Source organism: Cupressus sempervirens, chromosome 8, assembly GCF_028749045.1.
Source record: "Cupressus sempervirens isolate cs-2001-9-10 chromosome 8, ASM2874904v1, whole genome shotgun sequence".
Lineage (NCBI taxonomy): Eukaryota > Viridiplantae > Streptophyta > Pinopsida > Cupressales > Cupressaceae > Cupressus > Cupressus sempervirens.
In genome coordinates this window covers 159,060,166-159,083,229 of record NC_143125.1, presented here as the reverse complement: position 1 = coordinate 159,083,229, position 23,064 = coordinate 159,060,166, and positions in this window count along the sequence as shown.

The window sequence follows — 23,064 nt, the reverse complement described above, 5'->3', positions numbered from 1 at the left end:
TCTAAGATCAAAGGGAAATAAGTTTATTTCCATATAGTTTTGTGGTGGGAACTTGACTCCTAATTTTTAGTGTTTTCCAATAAATAAAAATTTATATATAAAAATTAAGAAAATATATCAATTCTTATTCTAAATAATTATTAAAAATTATAATCCTAAACTTAATTCATTTCTACACATTTTATTAGTTTACTTCATTTTCATATTCTAAATAATAATATCAATTTTATGTCACCGAAGGTGAACAGTTATACTTTTGTTAATCTTTTCCTTCACAAAAGGGTGACACAAGTTTATGCTTTTAACCAGTAAATAAAATCTCCATTTTGAAAGCATGCCATATCTAGGAGTACTTGAAAGGAAGCCTAGGCAAATCTCCCAGCACAACCATATGCCATGTAAAAGTCTCTAGGCAAAAAGGCTTTAAAAAATCATGGATCTAGAGCCAATAGTTTTTGGGCTTGCCTACATAACCAAAAAATATGTAGGAAGCTTTCTGGCTAACCACAAAAAGGACATCTAGGGTCTAAAATTCCTAGATGTCGGAGTCAAGGCCCCAAAGATAGCCCCTGGAAAAGGAGGCACAAGGCAAAGCGAGCAATTTTTGGCTCCATGATGGTGTTCCAAACTATGGCAAATCTAAGACTCCAAGTCTTGTGAGAGGATTGCAAATGCCAATGCTGATTGAGAGTATCAAACATCTAAAGGTGGGGAACTAGCCACCAATAGCCCAACCAAGGTTTGTAACTAGTCATAAGAGTGGCAGGATACAACTTCCAACCTTTCCATCATGGGTGAGATGGGTGAATTCCAAACTTGTGTAACAGATGAGGAGGCACCATAGAAACTAGAAGATCAATTGTCTGTCGATCTAGATGGATAAGCTTGAATTGCACCTGCAGGTCCTCCCATGAGCGAAGGCTCATAGTAACCATGGAAAACAAATCTTTGGGTGTCTTGATTTCCCTTCGAAATAAGCACAGTGCACTAGCTCCTTGAACTTTAACTAGTGGAACGCATTGAACAACAAACAAGGGAGACCAGCACAAGCTTTGTTGGTTCATAGAGAGCACATCTCTGAACCCATTGTCAGTCTAGCAAAGCCACAGCTTGATGGCTTCACAAGCTTTCCAAATTCTTTTGGCAACAAAAGTACCCTGAATCTACATAGGTTTAGTGGTCACAAGAAGGGTTTGAAAGCCAATCCCCTTCTAGGCAAGCTGATTAATCAGAAAGCCTAAAGATATGCAATGTCAAAATAAGATTTTCCAGGCTTCATCACCAATGAGAGATCGAATGACCCACTTAGCATAAAGGGAAATCTTCTTTTTGCGAGTGGAAAGCAATCCAAGACCACCAGAGTCTTTGGGAAAACAACAAAAATCCCAGGCAGCTCTGTGAAAGTCATGATGCACAACATCAAATGCCCAAAGGAAATCCCTTAAGAGATGCTCAAGCTTAAGGTATGAAGCCTTGGAAGGATCCCAACATGAGGAGTAGTAGACATGTATAGCAGCCAGCACTTTAGAACAAATCTAAAACTTGTCTACAAGGGAGAGGGGCTTGGTGATCCAATAGTCCAATTTCTTCTCAATCCACGTGCTAGGACAACATTCCGCAGCTCCGCAAGAGAAGCTTGAAAAGAAAATGGAATGCCCAAAAACTTAAATATTTTGTCATGTTGAAACGATTTCCACCCATAGCACTGCAACCATTGAGGGCCTCGCAAGGATTGTCTATAACAAAGGGTCTTGTGCCATTGAATAGTAAACCCAAAGGCAAGGCAAAAAGTATCCAAGAATTGTAAGGTGTTGGCAATATTATCTTCATCCTCCAAAAGGGTAAGAAAAGAGTCATCAGCAAAATGGCCATTAGTGGAATCTGGAAGAGCAATGCCATGCACCATACCCCGAGAGATAGTGTTAGCAAGAAGATAGCCAAATCCTTTAGCCGCCAACACATAAAGAAAAGGCATTAAAGGGAAGCCTTGATGGATAGATCTATAGAGCCCAAAGGCTTCATATTGCCAACCATTTATGGTAATACAAGTAGAGGCATTGCCAAAGAGCATCTGAACTGATTGCAAGAGGACTGGGCCAAACCCCAATGCTTGATGCATGGCCAAAATGAAAGGCCATTCAATCCAGTCATAAGCTTTAGCAAAATCAATCTTAAGAAATAAGGTCTACTGATTGAACTGTCAAGCCCACTCCATACCTTCCCAAACAACACTAATATTGTCCATAATGTATTTGGATTTAATGAAACCAGTTTGTTCAAGACAAACAACCTAAGGGAGCAGATGTTGAATTTTGAGGGAGAGAGCCTTGGCAATAATTTTGTAAGAGACATTCAACAAAGTGATAGGCCTCCAATTGTAGATTTCCTCAAGATCACTGGCTTTAGACATGAATTTGATTACCCTTATTAACAATGTTGCCTAGGAAATGAGAGTTGTAAGGTTCTTGATACACTCAATGCAGATCCGAACCAATATTGTCCCATAGGATTTTGTAAAATTCACATGGGAAACCATCACAACCCAAGGGCTTTATATCCACCATGGAGATGACAGCTTCCTTGAGGTCAGCAAGCGTGATCTTTTGCTCACAAAGTAACAGTAAGGCAAGCTTGAAGTGCCTGGTCACGCGTTGTAGAGGGTCCCTGAGCAGTGAAGACCTTCTCATAGTGACACACAAAAGCCTAAAGGATGTTAGGCAGGTTAGAAGGAACCTATTGGTCTTCCTTTATGTGTTTGATGTCCACCGTAGAATGGCAAACCCGCATGACATTGAAAAATTCTTTGGAAGCCTGATTGCTAACCTCCAGCCAATGGAGATGGGCTTTGATTTGAGCTCCCCTGGTAGCATAGACGTCTGCAACTTGTTGCTAGAAGCATTAATGCTATCATACTTGGTCCAACTTTCAAGATGGGTCAGACAGAGTGTTAAAGAGACTTGATAGGGCTATGCTTTCAACTCAATCCTTTTTTTCTTCTCACACAAGCATGCTTTACCTGTCACCCCTTTGCAAGATGTGACCTTGTCAGATCATTACCCCATCCTCTTTTCTATCACCTGGCACACTGCTTAGCCTTGTCCTTGCAAAACTCAGTTTTATCTCAATACCTCCTTGTTGTCCCATCCACCAACTATTGCCCACATTCTTCGAGTGTGGAATCTCGAGCCTCAACCCCACACCTAGGTTGGGTGGATTCAATGGTGGAATGACGCCATTCTCCGTACTGGGAGATTTCTTTGTATTTACAGTAGATAGTTGACCATATACCACAGAAGATCTTATGAAGCCACTACTAAAGATCTGCTCTCATTAATGCTATCAAACACATCTTCTAGTTCTTGAAAAATACACTTTTTCACTAGCTTCCTGGATGGAGCTTTCATTCTATATTTCCCTTCACCAACGTCTATCAAACTTGCTACAAAATTTGTCCATATATATTTATTAACTCTATAGAGATGTCCATATAGCTTGAACTTCTCATCTAAAACCTTCCAAATCTCATGAAACACCAAACCATCTTTAGAATTGAAGACTTGCTTCAATCACTTCTCTAAAATGTTGCCTAGAAATAATATCTACCTCTTTCTATACCACAATCTAATAGGGGTAGCCATACATGAAAGCCCAACAATAAGAAATAAATGCAAAAAATAAGTCGCTCCCCACATTTGGTCATGAATGTTTCATAATTGTGGAGTGTGTGTTATCACACACATGGTATAGTGCCAACCCTCATAAACTAAAGAATTCCTTTTTAGAACAACTTGACATGGCCAATGCGAAGGAAACTCATTTAACCAAAATTGTTATCAACTTCTCTTTCCAACACCCCATTGTCCACCACCCTACCAATACCACCAAGAGATCATTGTTGTATTCATCCACTTTACTTAATGAACACCTCAAGCATTGTCTTCTATTGCATCGATCCTAATTGTAAATGATGAAGGGTGACCTCACCCCCTCATCCTGAACATTATTAACTATACCACCTCATCCAGATTCTCCATCCATGTCAATAACCTTCTTGGAACTTGAAAATGTACTTCCTAGTTGTGTTTCTAATATGAGAGAAACTTTGAAATATTTAAATCTTTTGATGAAAAATTAAAATGGCCTTAACCATTTTTTTGACTTTCAATTTGGGACGAAGTTTTATCTCGACATGTTAACTATGAGCAGAGAGTCACCTTCTAAGCGATTATTTTGCACCTCCTCTATCTTACATTTTCAACATAGTATTATCACATGAAATAAAGTTTCATTATTAGTATCGATCCCTACATGTTCTACTTTTTAACACAAAATTCTTCTATTATGATCTTTGGCTTGTTTAGCTAGACATCTAGTTCTACATGTCCAAGGTTTCCACTTAAGGCCCCACCAAAGTTCATCTTTATCTTTCCATATTCTGACTTTTCCATTCCACATTCTCTTGAGGATTAATAGGGAAGACCAACCTTTCCCCCCATTAATGGACATTAGCTTTATTAAATAAGAGGGAGGGGCGCAATAAATCCATATTCTTGAGACATTGTTTTTGCCCCAACCTTCTGTAATATTTTGAACTCACCAACTTAGACAATACCATTACTATCTTTGAATAATTTTAGTTACGTACACTTTCTTAGAAACTTTCTTCAGTTCTATTGTGATCTTGTTTGTATTACTCGAATCGAGACTACTTGTGATTCGATTTTCATTGAATGGAATTAAAGTAAATCACCTATGTCTGGAAGATGAAATGATAATTCCAAAGTGGTATTTTGTCACTTTAGGTAAGATCTAAATTTTAAAAATAATAATAATAATAATTAACAATTGAAAGATTAAATTTTTTTTTAGAAAAATTAACAATTGAAAGATAAAATTTGTAAATTAGTTTATTCTATATGTCTTTATTATAATTGTTAAAGATTACAAAGATAAAGTTGAGACACATATTTTATTTTTTGATCTGTAAGAGGCCGAAGCCAAGATTAATTATTTGAGAAACTAATTATTATTTTTTGATCTGTAAGAGACCGAAGCCAAGATTAATTATTATGTGTTGTGATGGATTATTATTATCATTTATTAAAATTTAGTAGATTTGAACCCAAGACCTCTTTGATAAGAGGCTCACAATTTATTATTGTGGTGTAAGTTATTTCCTATTAACTATTATATTTTAATATGTCTAATTTTTTAAAGATTATTATTATATTTTTCAACATACTACTATTAGTTTCATTTAAAATGATAAATTTAATAATTTAATTGTTTAGAATTCTTATATAGTAGAATTTTGAATTTTAGAAATGAGAAGAAATTTCTTTCTAGATATGGTGGAAGTGAAAAAATTATTATATTCTAATCTAGATTTATTATTATAATCATATTAGAGTTATAGAGCATCTATATAGATTTAGATGTATAAGACATATCGTAATAATCAAAATACTATTTCAAGTGTGTTATCACCACAATTAAATAATCATAATTTAGTAGTCTAATATAATTTTCATACAGTGTGTTGTGATATCATGATATATAAAAAAAATCGACATCACTCTTTATATCAAATTTCATCAAACTAATATAACTAATGTTCCAACAAAGATCAAATATTTCAATCAACGCCCACATCATCGATTATACAACCATGCACACGTATGGACCTTTCTTGAATTATAATTACGCTGAGATACGTTCTTATAACTATACCATGGTAGAAAGATTGCACATAAACAAAAATTCTAATAATTTTAATTTTATGGCCATATACTATTAAAATAAAAACAAACTAGAACGAATTCAAATTAGTGCTCATCTCATAGTTTCTAAATGCTGAAATTTGCATCGCATGAGAAGGCAAAGCAGATTTGATAGACAATAGGGGGAAAGCACCAATTATCGCCCAAAGTTCAATAACAACTCAATTATTAGTTCATGCCAAAGGCAGAGAACAATGGCCGAGGGGTCTGCCTTAAAGCGTGATTAAAATCTATTTCTTTTTCCAATCAAACCTTAGTTTTCATTTAATTAATACGAATTACAAAGATTGGATACATAAAGGTGCTCACTAATTAACTGAAACGAAAACTGTTTGCTATTTATTGGCTTGTATAGGAAAGTGGGAGTCTTTCGATGCAAGAGAAGGCCTGAGTTTCCAAATTTCAAATGAATGGTATCAGCAACTTTACAAAGTTTGATATCCGTCAAAAAGATTTAACTATAATTTTTTATTTCATCCTAGGACAAATCAGGCTTATGGGTTGGAACGTGGCTTTTTAACCCTATAGGTAGTTGGCAGAATTGGATATGATATGATATGATAGATTTTAATGACGTTCACGAGACTAAAGTAGTCTATGGGACCCATGCAATCGCCCTCTCGAGTCAGGAGCCAAACTAGTCAGTTGCAAAATTTTGGTTAACTTGTCTCTTCTTCTCTGAATTTTGATAATCAAATCCGTTGTTCTCTTCACTTGATCTTCCTCAAATAAATAGTTGAAGTCCTTGTTCTGCAGAATTTTTATAGATGAAACCAATAAAAAAAGATATGCTGTGTTGACAAATTATTATGTAATTCCATCACATCTAGTGGTCAGTTTGATTGACAAGTGTAGAGCATATCTGCATGTATGCAAAGGAGACGTGGCATTTACGGTTTAGTATGATTGAACCAGAGAAGACACTTGGGGCTAGATCAAAATGTTCTAAACCAATCTGTTCTTCAATTGTGAAATCAATTACTTTTTCATGGAAGCACATGTATGTGTTGCTGGCTTCATTGCACCAGAATTCATTGTGGGGAAAGTTGTGGCAAAAGCATGGTTTTTAATGCAGAGGCTTTATATTGTTAGAGAATCAATGTACTCCAGCAATGATTTGTAGAATAAGAAGACAAATCTCCTGGTAAGGAAGAGCAAAACGTCAGTGTTTTAGGAAATAAGTTGGAAATATAGGACAAAACTCCTTACCTTTCATATCAAACTGAATTTACAAAATTGAATTAACTGGACTAACAAACTTCTTACGGGTACTTTTAGGGTCTTCATCATTACTGTCATGTATTTTATATGATGGGATTCTTATCCTGAAAATTGTATGTTTTCTTTTCCATTCGAGTGATAATGTTCACGCGTGTTTAGCTTTAGATAATAGGACACTGATTTTGAAAATCTCATGTTTGGTTTTTTTCCATTTGAGCAGCAATGTTCAATAGGACTCTGATTTTGAAAATTGTATGTTTGGTTTTTTCCATTTGAGTGGCAATGTTCAGGACTGTTTACTTTTGGATGATAGGGCTTTTGCCCATAAAAATTGTATAATAGAACAATTTGTTGATGTTGTTCCTTTTTCATGAACTGAAATGATTTGTCTGAAGAAAAGATATATGGGGTTCATGTGATTTCTTAGGTTTTGTGAAAGATGCCCTTGCGTAATTACAACTTTCCAGATTGTCAAAAACATTAATAATTTCCACATGTTGATCTTTTATCATTTACTGGATTGCAGAAGCATGTATAGTGACTTGATAGTATTCTTATTATAATTTTTTTTTTAAGACAACATGTGTGGCCTAACGAAATTAATTTTGTTTCTGGCTTCATTGATCTTTATATTATTTAATGCGAATAATAATAATATAATTTTAAATATTAATCAACAGGTTCAACAGAGTCTAAAATTGGTGAAGGGTCTAAAATTGGTAATTCTGAAAGCAAGTGTTCTTGGTACAATATTTTATAAGTGGATCATGCATTCATAAAGCGGTGTGTACACAATCTATTCCCCTTCTGCACGCCATGAACACGGAAAGAAAAGCTTTTGACAAGTTAGGCATTTACCCTGTTGCTCTCTGTTTTTTCTGGCCAAATACGTTGGCTGCTAGTCCCATCCAAAATATGGGAGTAGTTGTACTATTGTGAGTGGAATGTAATCAATTCCATCCTCACACACTTGAGGCCATTCTCCTCGATCTTCACAGTTCCTTTGATGGTATGTCTCTGAGTAATCTATTTGGGGATTTTCTTCCCCCATTTGTTTGCTTAATCTGAAACACCTGGAGCACCTCGATCTCAGCTTCAAGTTTTCATACGCTAGGTTTAGTTGGAAGACTTTTCCCTTAAGTCTATATTGATCTTTCCCATAATAATTTGGATGGTCCCATTCTCACATTGTTGTTGACTACATTTCCAAATCTCCAAAATATTGATTTCAGTAATAATCAACTCAAGGGGTAACATTCCATCCACTGCCACTAAACTTCAGTACCTAACAGAGCTCAACTCTCATCTCTATATGTGCTTGATCTAAGAAACAATATATTAGATGGTTCCATCCTCCTCAACATTTTTAGTCTTTCTAGATTGGCCAGCCTTTACCTATAAGTTCCAGCTGGCTGGTTAAGCGAGGATTTTTCAATTTCTTACCTTCATAATCTCACCCAACTTCACGTTCTAGACATTTCCAATAACCTTTTAGCTGTAAAGTTGAGTCCAACATGGATTCCAAAATTCTCTTTGCAAACTCTGGGATTAAGTTCATGTAACACGGAAGGCGGGTTTCCAACATTCCTAACAACTCAATATGAGCTTGAGTTTCAGGATCTGTCTAACTGTTTGATATTTCTATTGATATCAACTCTGTGGATTGCACATATTGCAGCAAGTCCGCCCAGCCTATATGCCACCACATTTTGTTGTGCTCCCTGCAAAGGCAAAAAGGTAACATTGACTGTACATTACATGGTGATCTTCTCAAACAACATTCCCTTGCAATTTTTAGTACCTTAGAAATATGCCAAAAAATATTTCCTCTTGATGCAATAAAATATACTTTCATGATCCCTCATGAAAGGTAACCTCCGAGTCCGTTTTAGACATTCTTTTAACTAACTTCCCTTAGTGAGAGATTTCTCCCTCTTCATGTCTTCAAGTTTTCCTTACATTTACATTGAAAGCATCTTCCAAAGATAGAGTATCATGTTCTTCAATGTCCTGTCATGGGTTTTGCTAAATTTTGTGATCCAAATATACTATTGCACGAATTTAAAACAGAAAAATTAGAGATCAAGGGTTGGGATTGAAAAGAAATAAAGGCTGTTGTTGATGGACTTTGAGATAAGACTATCTCATACTCATCTGCAAGTGTTCCATCCTTTTTACTACCAATTGCCAGAATTACCCACCTCCACCTACCCTTTCATTTTTTGCAGCCTTGTAAATGTTCTGTTAAATAGTCTTAGAAATGCTATACCTTGGGTCTTTATGAGATTTTCCAAATTCAGCAAACATTATTGGTTTCTTGAGCACTTTTATCTGATAGGTGGTTTCTTGAGCACTTTGATTGCATCTTTTGTATGTACTTTCATCCATTTCCTAAAAAAATAAGAGTTGTAACTTGTCATCTGAACCAGCCAGCCGGATTGTAGTTTAAAATTGTAAACACTAGGTCAACTTTGAAGAAACAATACCAAGTTAGAAAAAATATAAGATTGAGAGTATACCAAGTTAGAAAAAATATAAGATTGAGAGTATGAAGGATGGGTACTGTGAGTCAGGGTAGGCATTAATAGTTAATAGTTGCAAAATCAATCCCTAGAAGCTGATTTGTACTAATGAATTCAATTACAAATTCAAACACATTTGGATTGAACTCCTTTCTTTCAGGAACTAAATCACCATAGAATCCTTCCATTCTTCTAAAATAAAGAGCTTCAATTAAATTGAAAAAGAAACCTATAGTATTAAGTTATCTTCTAAAATAAAGAGCTTCAATTAAAATGTAAAAGGAACATATAGTATCGTGAAGTTGATAGCTTAAAATATAGTATCATGTATAGTATCGTGAAGTTGATAGCTTTTTAAGCTATGAGGAATAGAATAATGTGTTTGCTAATATTAATCAGGCTAATAGTAAGCAAGGAATGACGGGCTCAGACTTTTCTTTTTGTTTTTTTTCATTCCAATAGCACTGTAGTATAAGTTTGTGAGTTTCACTCAAAGCATCTTCATTTACCATTCCATTCTGAAGAATATCATTTAAGATCTTAATGGCTTTGTTTTATTAGACCATTTCTTCATTAAAGATCTTAATGTCTTTATTTTATTAGACATTTTTTTAAGAAAAACCTTGTAGCAGCACAGGGGGTTTTCTATTGTGTTCCAGGTTCAACCAGATAGATATAGAGAGGTAGACTCATTTTTTAAAGCACCAACACTTTGGATCTTGCTCTGGACCTTCTCCCATCTCCCATGCCTTCAACAAGCTCATAAATACAGGTGGAGAAGCTGAAACTTGAAATGTCAAATAGAGGCTTGACCCATCATTCCAGTTCAACTATACTTAGTCCTGGAAAATTTGCAGTCAAGCATGAATCATGAACCTTCTTCTACCATCTATGGCAGGAACTTGGCTGCCCTGCAGCTCTTGTTGTCATAGTGGTTCTCCAAAGACAAATTATATTTTAGCCATTACACACTTCTAATTTAACCAAAAAATATTTGTTTGACCGCCAATACATGTTCATTACTGAATGTGTACTTATCCACCAAAGAAATAAAAATAAATGAACCACTATTGATACTCATGTAATTTCATACAAAGCTAGTTGTATGTGATGAGTCAATTAATCATCTTTAAAAATCTGATATGTTTCCATTTACCACTCTATGCAAGTGGCTTAAAAGTACATATGTACTCATAATAGCCTTATATATTGGTTGCATGTGTATCACCCAATTACATCTATATCACCTATATCTTATCATTCATGTCAAGCTTTCAAACTTCACACATCAAATATAATAACAACATAAATATATATATTTTAAACTATATTATAGTTACCTCTTTACCTCTTACATTTCCACCTTTATTTTCTACCCATGGTTTATAATAATTATATTTAATGGGTATGTGGCATAGATATAGATATAGATACATACATACATGTAGATATATTTGGTTTCATTCAATTGTGAAATTGGCTTTATTCAAATGATTTATTTTAAATGTTATACAAAATGAATATGTATGTGTATACACACACATGGATAGTTATACAAATACATATTATTTGTTACTTGAAAAAATTCTATACATGATACTAAATAAGATTTTTCTAAGGTTGTTATTTCTTGCAAATCACATTAAATTAGCTAGAGAAATAGTTGTGTGTGTGTGTGTCTACACACACACACATAGATACAATTATACAAATACATATTGTTTGTTAATTTACAAAATCCTCTACAAGCTATTAAGGAAGATTTTGCTAAGGTTGTCATCGTTGGCAAATAACATTAAGTTAGCTAGAGAAATAGTTAAGTCATATCAAAGATGTATATATGCATACATATGTATATGTATAGTTATCCATGTGTGTTTGTGTATACACACACACACACACAAACACACAGATGGATAACTATACATATACATATTATTTGTTACTTGACAAAATCCTCTATAGGTTACTAAGGAAGATTTTGTTAAGGTTGTCATTGCTGGAAAATCACATTAATTTAGCAGTAGAAATAGTTAAGTCATACCAGAGATGTTATCAAAACACAAGACATATTATTGGCACAAAGGACATGATAACAAAATTTTATTTAAGTAACTATTCAAGTCAATAAAATCTTAAAAAGTGATAATGTTTTAATAAATTTATTTAATTAGAATGAGTTTAAATAAGGTTAATGAAATGTTATAATTGAAATATTGAAGTTACCAATTATTTTGAGTTTCACAAAATTGTAAATTGAGTTATTTGAAAAGGATATATATATATGATTTAAAAAGAATAATTTTTTCTCCAAAGAAGTATAGAGATATTGATTTAAAATTTGGGAGGAGGGGTCATTTCCAACAAGTGGTTATGTTTTTAAAAAGAAATATTCTTAAGACATTTTAGAAAAATTGTTTTAAAGAGCTATGGAGGAAAACTTTTACGAATATATGAGTTAGAGAAAAAACGTATAAATGTTCCCTCACTTGATTTCTAAATCTGAAATGAAAACTGGAACTCTATACTTAATTCAACTATGTAATTCTAACAAACCCAAACATGTGCTTGTATTTTGTGTTTTTCTCTATGCTATCTATTTTGGGTTTTTGGGTTGACTAGTTTGTTGACCAGTTATAGGACATCTACCAGAGGCTTGGGAGTTATGCGAATGTGATGGCATGTTGATGTTATTTGATCTCGATCTTTTTAAACCCAACCATGGTTATGTGATGGCGTGCTCTATGGTGTGTGTGTTATTGATTGAGTTACTAATTGATATTGTTTTTGGTCTTCTTGTGTAAGCTGTGACATATGTAACCATTTATGAGTATCGATCAATTGTATTTGGATTACTTTCCAGTCACCTTGATGGGACTGAATTGTTTATCTGATCTTGATGATGTCATGTTGTGACATGTTTTGACTCGACCATTTTGGAGTCTTTGATTAGTATTATTATTTGCTTGATATGCCTTTTGGTTGCTTGTTGAGAACCAAAGGATATTGTGATTTTCATTGATACCTTCAGTTGCCAATAGAGAACTGTTGTGGTCATGATTATCTATGGATGTATCTTAGTTGCTCATGGAGATTTGATGTTCTTATTGTGGATTATCTTTTGGTATTCTTACAGTCGCTTGTATAGGACTGTGGTGATTTTGTTATTTATGATTTCATGAGCCTAGGGTGGGTTATCTACTTGTAGTGTCGAGAAGTGGCTTGCAATGGGGGTCGGGGCCCTAAGTGGTTGCCAAGGTAACTCATTGTAAGTTGTTTAATAAGTGAAAACATTACACTTAATACTGACTTAAATGAACCTAATAAGATAATTGTTTGTTCTCGCCCATGCCTTGAGTGCTAGTACAGACTAGGATGGGAGTAGAGAGAACGCTTGGTTGCAATCTTGCATTCTGTAGTATGCCTCGTCAGTATGAGAGGATACTAGTGGCCGCATAGGGATCACTAGGGGGCCAGGGTCTGTTGAGAGACTACTAGGGTAACTCTAGCGTGATCCGTGTGATGACACTTTCTCGCTTGCATAGTAGGTTGCCTACATGTCTTTGTGTGCCTCTGGGATTAGATGTCGGTTTGTGATTAGAACCTTTGAGTTAGTATACTTTTAGGATTCCTGGACTGAGAGAGTATTTGTGCTATGTGATTTGATAGCCTGTTTGGGACTTGAGATTATCTCCTCACCACGGTGGGAGTGGACCGTTTAGGTTCCATACAGTCGAGTGGTAGTGCTTTTTCACTCTTACCATTTGAGATCCATCTAGGACACCGTGGCTGAAGCATTCTTTGTTGGCATCTATCTTCATTCTGTTCATGGATTATGATGGTGGACATGTATCCTTATATTGATGATTAGCATATGATAGATGATGTTGTTTACTTATCTTATGCTTTATTTTGCATGATTAGATTTCTTATGTATATGTTGTAGCATGTTAAGATTTCTTTTTGCATATGATGTAGTATTTTTAGGAGTGACATTCCTACTATGATAATATCGATGACCTCTTCGGTGATTTGGAATGTTATGCACGGAGGGATGGCTAGGGCCCATGATGGTCTAATGATGCTATTTACGGTTGGGAGGAACCATGCACTTAGATAATTATGTGTTGTGATTTTTAGTTATCTTTTATGATGGATGGTTATATCTTCTATGATGATGTATCATGTATGACATGTGGTTTTATTGCATCATGGATTAGAATAGGATGATGATGTACTTTATTTCACATATGTATATTCTTTTATGTCTTTCATACCCTGTGGCATGTACAGTGGATGAATGACCATCCTGAAATGTAATTTACTAAAGGGACATTTGGAACAAAGCATATTATTTTGAGAATGTTGGATTTATCATTATTACTTCATGAGGATGTGATGTTAGATGGAATTAGATAGAATCAATATTAGTTAATTTAGATGTGATTCAACGTTAAGGGATCCTTAAGGAATGTAACCTGATTTGTATACTTTCAGTTGAATTCTTGTTATTACTTCCGCTATTGTGTATATGTTGTGAATGGTTTAACTTTCAGGTTTCAAAAAAAAAAATATGCTACCAAACTTAGTGAAACTTTAGGTTAATTCTTTGGATCCCTTGGCGAGGCATTAAATTTGGTATCAGAGCCCGAGTTTCTACATTGGAAGCTCTGGGTATTTTGGAACAAAACTAGGACTTTGAACTATTATGTGTAACTCTTTCAAACCTGAAACTAGGTGAACTAAAATAGAACTTAAACGGTTACTTGCATATGCAACACTTAGCTTTCAAAATTGAAAAAATTCTACTTAAACCTTAACATAGGCAAACTTAGATTGAAATTAGTCTTTTGTAGAACATGTGCCTTTTATGCTATACAGTAGCATGCATTATGTTTGTGATAGTATTTTGTATCTTGGATATTGTTGTAAGATGGTATCTGGGACAAGGTCTTCTATTAGAGGCTGTGGACATGGCAGAGCTATCAGTGTCCATGAGTCTGTCTGTGGAGGGCCTACTCAAGAAGAGAGCGAGGGAGAGCACATTAGTGAGTAGCAGGAAGAGAGCCGTAGAGGGGACCAAGCTGAGTCTGAAGAGGTTAACTTGAGATAGATGATGCAGACCATCCTTGATCACCTACCTCCTATTCATGATTAGCGTAGAGCACATCAGACATAGCATGAGCATAGATCTAGGTTTAGGAGCCCTTAGATGGATAGTCAAAGATCCATTGTATCTACTCAAATGAAGGACCTTTCAAGATCCAAGGTCAAGCCCTTTAATGGGCAGGGTTTTGGATATGTGGCCGAACAATGGCTTATTGCCCTTGACAGGATTTTTTCCATGTAGGACTTTGATAGTAATGTTAAGGCAAGATTTTCCATTACCAATCTAGAGAATTTTGGGGCCACTTGGTGGATAATTGAGGAAAAAAAGCTGGGCATAGATATGAATAGTGTCACTTAGGAGCTATTCTTAGAGAGTTTTCTCGAGCGATTCCTACCAGAGGAATGGAAGTAGCAAAGAGCAGACGAGTTCCATAACCTCAGTTAGTATTCTATGACTGTGACAGAGTATGATTGCAAATTCTACGAGCTCATGTCCTTTTCAAGATTTAGTGACAACTCAACTTAGTTAACTCAACACTTTATTAGAGGGTTGAACAACCGTATAATTGGGGTTGTCAAGGTATTTGAGCCTAAAACCCTCAAGGATGCGGTACGATGAGCCATCCTTGTAGAACAAAGTGTCAACCTTGGATAGGGAGGTTTTGTGGGAGTGCCTAGAGCATCAGGATCTAAGGGCAACTACAACTTAGGTGGAAACAGGAAGCCTCCTTTTTCTAAGGGGAAACAATATTAGCAGCAGTCTCAACAGACATAGTAGCAGAAGGGATCGTACCCTCAGGTTCAAGGTGGTGGCAGAGGTTCTAATTCCAAGAACAACCGCAATGCTCGATGCAATAAACAAAATAAACCATCTCAAAGTAGTCAGTCTTTTGTTAGCAGGGATAGTTGTCAGCAGTCAAATGCACCACCTATAGGGAGAGGATCTAGTAGAAGTACAGGATGTTTTACATGTCGGCAGGTTGGACATTTTGCAGCCCACTGTCCACATCGAGCACCTTAGTATTCAATACCTAGGCCAACAACATTAGAGCCTATAGTTGGAGATGTACGTAGAGCTCATAGAGTGTTTGCAGCGATAGATCACTATCAAGTAGACCATCAAGGAATAGTGTTTGAAACCACAGAAGCTATTCGAGGTACACCTCTTTCAATGTTGTTTGATTCAGGTGCTATAGATTCATTTATTTCTCCATCTCTAGTTGCTAAGTGTAAGCTAGATGCGGTGAAGCAAGATCATGGTTGGCAAGTGCAACTAGCCTCAAACATTAAGGTCTCCACAAATTCTATAGTAAATAAGTGTGGGCTTAGCATAGGAGGATTTGATACTGTAGTTGACCTTCGAGTTATACCTCTTGGTTCCTACGATGTGGTTTTGGGTATGGAGTGGCTTGGATCTCATAGAGCTAGTATACACTACAGGAAGAATATTATTATGTGCCAGGATGACCAAGGGAATAATGTGAAGAATGTTGGGATATCGAGGCCTATATCTCTACGGATGATTTCTACTATGCAACTCAAGCAGAGTTTCCATAAGGGATGTCAGATATTTGTTGTCATGGTAGATGAGATTGATGAGGAAGATCCTAGTGAAAAGATTTTAGATCACCTGACTTTACAGGAGTATGCAGATGTTTTTCCAAGTGAGATTTTGGGCATGCCTCCGAAAAGGGACATCGATTTCAGCATTGACCTCATTCCAAGAGCGAAGCCTATCTCTAAAGCTCCTTATCATATGACTACACAGGAATTGGGTGAGTTGCATCTTTAGCTAGAGGAACTCTTGGCCAAAGGGAGCATTCAACCTAGTGTGTCACCATGGGGAGCTCCAATGCTCTTTGTGAAAAAGAAAGATGGTTCTTTGTGCCTTTGTATTGATTATAGACAGTTGAATAAGGTGACAATAAAGAACAGGTATCCTCTACCAAGGATCAATGACTTATTTGATCAGATCAAGGGAGCTACAGTATTCTCCAAGATTGACCTTAAGTCAGGATACCACCAGCTTCGCATTAAGGAAGCCAACATTCACAAGACCGCCTTTCGAACTCACAATGGGCACTATGAGTTCACAGTGGTACCTTTTGGGCTGACAAATGCTCCATCAATTTTCATGAGTTTGATGAATGGGGTGTTTCGATCTTATCTTGATAGGTTTGTACTTGTGTTTCTTGATGATATATTGATATATTCTAAGTCTTAGAAGGAGCATGAGGAACAGTTGCGATTGGTTTTACAGTGCTTGAGAGACAATCAACTTTATGCCAATGCAGTTAAGTGTGAATTCTTCAAATTAGAGATTGAGTATTTAGGGTATGTCATTTTAGTTGATGGTATTTCTGTAGACCCTGCAAAGATCCAAGCAATCGTAGATTGGCCTACACCGACTAATGTGTCAGAGATTCATAGTTTCATGGGTCTAGCTGGTTATTATCATAGATTTGTCCAAAAATTCTCCAGAATAGCACATCCTATCACTTTCCTTTAGAGGAAAGGAAAGAAGTTTATATGGATGGAGAAATGCGAGGAAGCATTTCGGAAGCTCAAGGAGCTTTTGACTAGTACACCAATCTTATCAGTACCCGATCTAGAAGGTGATTTCATGGTATGTACAGATGCTTCCCTTGAAGGGATTGGAGTGGTTTTGATGCAGAATGGATGGGTGATTGCATATGAATCACGCAAGCTCAAGAATCACAAGCTAAATTATCCTACACATGATCTTGAGTTAGCAACAGTAGTTCATGCTTTAACAAGGTGGAGACATTTCTTGTTGGGGCATATATTTGAGCTACATAGTGATCATCGTAGTCTTCAGTACATTTTCACTTAGCCTAATTTGAATGCTCGCCAAAGGCGATGGATGGAATTTCTATGTGAGTATGACTTCGAGGTAAAGTACATTCAAGGAAAGGAGAATGTGGTGGCAGATGCTTTGAGTCACAGGAGACATGTGATATCATCTATGACTCTTAGTGTTGATTTGAGGAGTCAGATTTTTTAGGCATTTCCTACAGATTCTTGGTATCAAGAGGTGTGTAGAGAAATAGATTCAGGAAGACCTTTGGAGGGTAAGTTTGCAGGCTATGTCCTAGAGTCAGATGGTCTTTTGAGACATTCAAGAAGGATTTATGTACCGCTACAGGATGAGCTTCGCACCTTGATTCTAGCAGAGGCCCATCGTGCACCTTACTCGTCACATTTAGGTGTCAAGAAGATGCATGCTGATTTGTAACGCTTATTCTATTGGTCCCGGATGAAGCAAGACATTGCTGATTGTGTGGCTAGGTATTCTTGAGAGTACGTCCATGGAAGAGTCCGATCCATTACGAAAAGGGTTCAAAGCAAGCACCTCGCTTTGTGGGACCATTCGAGATTCTTGAGAGGATTAGCCTACTTGCTTATTGCCTTGCTTTACTGCCTAGCCTAGCTCGCATTCATGATGTTTTTCATGTTTCAGTACTTAGGCAGTATATCTCTAATGTTGTACATGTTCTTGATTGGAATGTGTTGTAGGTAGAGGATGGGCAGCTGGCTTTGGAGTCGGTTCGTATTCTAGAGCAGCGGGAATTGACCCTCAAGGGTCGAACCATAGAGCAGGTAAGGGTTCAATGGGACCCTACTGATGACTCTTCAGCTACATGGGAGGATGTAGCTAGATTACAGGAGTTATATCCCTACTTGTTTGCAGGCTTCCAGGAGTAAGCCTAATCCTAGGGGGGGTGGATGTAGTGCCTGCCCTCGTTCACATTTTTTCTAGATAAATTGTTGCTCTCATGGGTGAACTCTGTTAGACTAGTTTTATGTTGATGGTTAGTAGCATTTTTTTGAGACTATCAGATATTGTGTTATAGATTCAGTTGATATGTGATGAGATTACTTAGACTCTACATTTCATATATGTATGATGATTATTACATTATTTCCAGTTATTGATGATGATTAGTTAGATGGTTTATTATCACATGTGTTTTTTTATGGATACTTACCCCATACTTGCATGTGTATGGTGTGTGTGTTTGTTCTTTTATTATATGGCATTTCTGATGTGGTTAAGGAAGGGAGTCGTAGTTACCTGCTAGTCGGGATGTACACAATGCACCACTTCCTGCCATTGCCTGTTTAGCTTAGCATGTATATATATATATATATATATTGTATGTACATGCATGGATTTTATGCAGGTTGCAGGTATCGAGTATTGACTTCCCTGAATTGCTAGGATGAGCGTACCCTATCGCATTATCTCAATGGTAAGAGAGGGGAGATAAATTCTCAAGTCCAAATCCTAAACCCTTAAACCATTTGTCCTAGAAGGTAGGACAAGTATCCGATATATTTTACCTTTCGAATGTGTCGGATGACATAATTTGTGATTTTAACCCCTTAGATTGATTTTGTGTGGATTGTTCTATGATGGGTTTTCATATTTTATTTTGGAAGTCTATGGTGAATTTTCTATTAATTAAGTCTTAAATTAAAAGATTTAATTAATAATTTAATTATTTTGAAAAAATTAATATAATATCATGATATTTTGATTTTAATTAATTAAATGGGAATTAATTGAGAAAATAATTAAATAAAAGAAATTAAAATTAATAATAATAATAAATAATAAATAAATAATAATAATAAAAATGATAAAAGAATTAAAATAAAAGTTATAAGTCTACCTAGGAGTAAGCGCACCCCTTGATTGCACATATGTCTACAACACAGGAGTTAGCGCACGAATTAAGCACATGGTGTCTACAACCTTGTGACTCATATTAGTTGTCAACGCTTATCTCATCTTCTGGTTGTTTTTAGAGAAATTCTAGGTGCTTCCTGAGAGTTCTTTATATTCAGGCACTCCTAGAAGCTCGGGAGCGTGTTTGGAGGACCCGAGAACATTGGAGAAGGAAGGAGCTTGCTCTGTAGATTTTGAGGAGAAGTGATTTAGCATCAGTGTCCAGGTAGACACTTGTGATTTTTGCATATGATATTTCGCTTCTTGCACTTCTTGTCTTCTTCATGTCTTCTTCATGCTTTCTAAGGATTTTCATATGTTGAATATCTTGGTTGTATGCATTTTGTCATGGGTAGTTAAATTCTTATATGAGAAAACTCCACATGCATAGATTTGAGGAATCTATAGGACTAGGGTTTCAGATGCTTATGGACAAACCTATTAGAAGTATTAATAGGTAAATTTAGAGAACGGTCATTAAAGGAAAATTCTTAATTTATAGAATTGGAAATCCTGCTTGGTTTAAAATAAAAAATATATTATATATTGCAAAAACGTTTTAAAAAGATATGTGTGTGTGTGTGTGTGTGTATAAAATGAAAAATCTAAAAATGTTATTTAAAAAAAAATGTTTATATAAAAATTAAAAAACGCTGCATCTTCAAATTTAATTTGGAGTGCAATTAGAAAAAAGTTTATTAAAAACGTTAAATTAAAACAAAATTGCAAAGTAAAAGGGGCGAGGAGGGACGAACCCGTACCCCCACCCCACTATATATATATATATATAGTAGAGGCCGGCGGCACTGCTGCTACAGGCTCCGCGACAGCATACTGTTGCAGGCCTGCGTCAGCAGGCCTGCACAGCTCTACCACATAAAAGGCAGCGCACGAGCCGCGGGTGCATATGCATTATGCCTTGGTTTATAATATTGATGTTGGCACATGTGTTTAATTGGAATCAAATTTTGTAATTTGATTTTCATGTATAATGAAGTTATTATATATATATATCTATGTATGTATGTATGTATGTATATATGTATGTATGTATGTATATATATATTATATTATAATAACGGAATTTTATTTCAGTAATTATTCAATTCAATAAAATCTTAAAAAGTGATATAGTTTTAATAAATTTATTTAATTAGAATGAGTTTAAATAAGGTTAATGAAATGTTATAATTGAAATATTGAAGTTACCAATTATTTTGGGTTTCACAAAATTGTAAATTGAGTTATTTGAAAAGGATATATATATGATTTAAAAAGAATAAATTTTTCTCCAAAGAAGTATAGAGATATTGATTTAAAATTTGGAAGGAGGGGTCATTTCCAACAAGTGGTTATGTTTTTTAAAAGAAATATTCTTAAAACATTTTAGAAAAATTGTTTTAAAGAGCTATGGAGGAAAACTTTTACGAATATATGAGTTAGAGAAAAAATGTATAAATGTTCCCTAACTTGATTTTTGAATCCGAAATGAAAACTAGAACTCTATACTTAATTCAACTATGTAATTCTACTAAACCCAAACATGTGCTTGTATTTTGTGTTTTTCTCTATGCTATCTGTTTTGGGTTTTTGGGTTGACTAGTTTGTTGACCATTTATAGGACGTCTACTAGAGGCTTGGGAGTTATGTGAATGTGATGGCATGCTGATGTTATTTGATCTCGATCTTTTTAAACCCAACCATGGTTATGTGATGGCATGCTCTATGGTGTGTGTGTTACTAATTGAGTTATTGATTGATATTGTTTCCAGTCTTCTTGTGTAAGCTGTGACATATGTAACCATTTATGAGTATCGATCAATTGTATTTGGATTACTTTCCAGTCACCTTGATGGGATTGAATTGTTTATTTGATCTTGATGATGTCATGTTGTGACATGTTTTGACTCGACCATTTTGGAGTCTTTGATCAGTATTATTATTTTCTTGATATGCCTTTTAGTTGCTTGTTGAGAACCAAAGGATATTGTGATTTTCGTTGATACCTTCAGTTGCCAATAGAGAACTGTTGTGGTCATGATTATCTATGGATGTATCTCAGTTGCTCATGGAGATTTGATGTTCTTATTATGGATTATCTTTTGGTATTCTTACAGTCACTTGTATAGGACTGTGGTGACTTTGTGATTTATGATTCCATGAGCCTAGGGTGGGTTATCTACTTGTAATGTCGGGAAGTGGCTTGCAATGGGGGCCAGAGCCCTAAGTTGCTGCCAGGGTAACTCATTGTAAGTTGTTTAATAAGTGAAAACATTACACCTAATACTGACTTAAATGAACCTATTAAGATAATTGTTTGTTCTCGCCCATGCCTCGAGTGCTAGTACAGACTAGGATGGGAGTAGAGAGAACGCTTGGTTGCAACCTTGCATTCTGTAGTATGCCTCGTTAGTATGAGAGGGTACTAGTGGCTGCATAGGGATCACTAGGGGGCTGGGGTCTATTGAGAGACTACCAGGGTAACTCTAGCGTGATCTGTGTGATGACACTTTCTCGCTTGCATAGTAGGTTCCCTACATGCCTTTGTGTGCCTCTGAGATTAGATGTCGGTTTGTGATTGGAACCTTTGAGTTAGTATACTTTTAGGATTCCTAGATTGAGAGAGTATTTGTGCCATGTGATTTGATATCATGTTTGGGACTTGAGATTATCTCCTCACCGTGGTGGGAGTGAACCATTTAGGTTCCACGCGTCGAGTGGTAGTTCTTTTTCACTCTTACCATTTGAGATCCATCTGAGACACCGTGACTGAAGCATTCTTTGTTGACATCTATCTTCATTCTGTTCATGGATTATGATGCATGTATCCTTATATTGATGATTAGCATATGATAGATGATGTTGTTTACTTATCTTATGCTTTATTTTGCATGATTAGATTTCTTATGTATATTTTGTAGCATGTTAAGATTTCTTTCTGCATATGATGTAGTATGTTTTAGGAGTGACATTCCTACTATGATAATACCGATGACCTCTTCAGTGATTTGGAATGTTATGCACAGAGGGATGGCTAGGGCCCACGATGGTCTAATGATGCTATTTACGGTTGGAAGGAACCGTGCACTTAGATAATTATGTGTTGTGATTTTTGGTTATCTTTTATGATGGATGATTATGTCTTCTATGATGATGTATCATGTATGACATGTGGTTTTATTGCATCATGGATTAGAATAGGATAATGATGTACTTTATTTCACATATGTATATTCTTTTATGTCTTTCATACCCTGTGGCATGTACAATGGATGAATGAGCATCCTGAAATGTAATTTACTAAAGGGACATTTGGAACAAAGCATATTATTTTGAGAACATTGGATTTATCATTATTACTTCATGAGGATGTGATGTTAGATGGAATTAGATAGAATCAATATTAGTTAATTTAGATGTGATTCAACATTAAGGGATCCTTAAGGAATGTAACCTGAATTGTATACTTTCAGTTGAATGCTTGCTATTACTTCCACTATTGTGTGTATGTTGTGAATGGTTTAACTTTTATGTTTCCAAAAAAAAAAAAAAAATGCTACCAAACTTAGTGAAACTTTAGGTTAATTATTTGGATCTCTTCGCGGGGCGTTACATACATATACATATACATATTATTTGTTACTTGGCACTATGAGTTCACAGTGGTACCTTTTGGGCT